The sequence below is a fragment of the Bison bison genome, unplaced genomic scaffold (genome assembly GCF_000754665.1).
Source record: "Bison bison bison isolate TAMUID 2011002044 unplaced genomic scaffold, Bison_UMD1.0 scf7180017863555, whole genome shotgun sequence".
Taxonomy (NCBI): domain Eukaryota; kingdom Metazoa; phylum Chordata; class Mammalia; order Artiodactyla; family Bovidae; genus Bison; species Bison bison.
Genome location: NW_011494127.1, coordinates 14,093 through 14,662, shown reverse-complemented (window position 1 = coordinate 14,662; position 570 = coordinate 14,093). Strand labels below are relative to the sequence as shown.

The window sequence follows — 570 nt, the reverse complement described above, 5'->3', positions numbered from 1 at the left end:
TGGGAATGCAAACTAGTACAGCCACTATGGAGAACAGTGTGGAGATTCCTTAAAAAACTGGAAATAGAACTGCCTTATGATCCAGCAATCCCACTGCTGGGCATACACACTGAGGAAACCAGAAGGGAAAGAGACACGTGTACCCCAATGTTCATCACAGCACTGTTTATAACAGCCAGGAATGGAAGCAACCTAGATGTCCATCAGCAGATGAATGGATAAGAAAGCTATTGTACATATACACAATGGAGTATTACTCAGCCATTAAAAAGAATACATTTGAATCAGTTCTAATGAGGTGGATGAAACTGGAGCCTATTATACAGAGTGAAGTAAGCCAGAAGGAAAAACATAAATACAGTATACTAATGCATATATATGGAATTTAGAAAGATGGTAACAATAACCCGGTGTACGAGACAGCAAAAGAGACACTAATGTATAGAACAGTCTTATGGACTCTGTGGGAAAGGGAGAGGGTGGGAAGATTTGGGAGAATGACATTGAAACATGTAAAATATCATGTAAGAAACGAGTTGCCAGTCCAGGTTTGATGCATGATAATGGATG

At 39.6% G+C, this 570-nt stretch overlaps 1 protein-coding gene across 1 annotated transcript in view; it reads right to left on the bottom strand.

The window, feature by feature from the left end:
* LOC104983875 (tripartite motif-containing protein 64-like) overlaps positions 1–570 on the bottom strand; it is a gene marked incomplete at its 3' end in the record, with an annotated part of 8,740 nt that overhangs the window by 3,719 nt on the left and 4,451 nt on the right. The gene's annotated exons all lie outside the window — the stretch shown is intronic.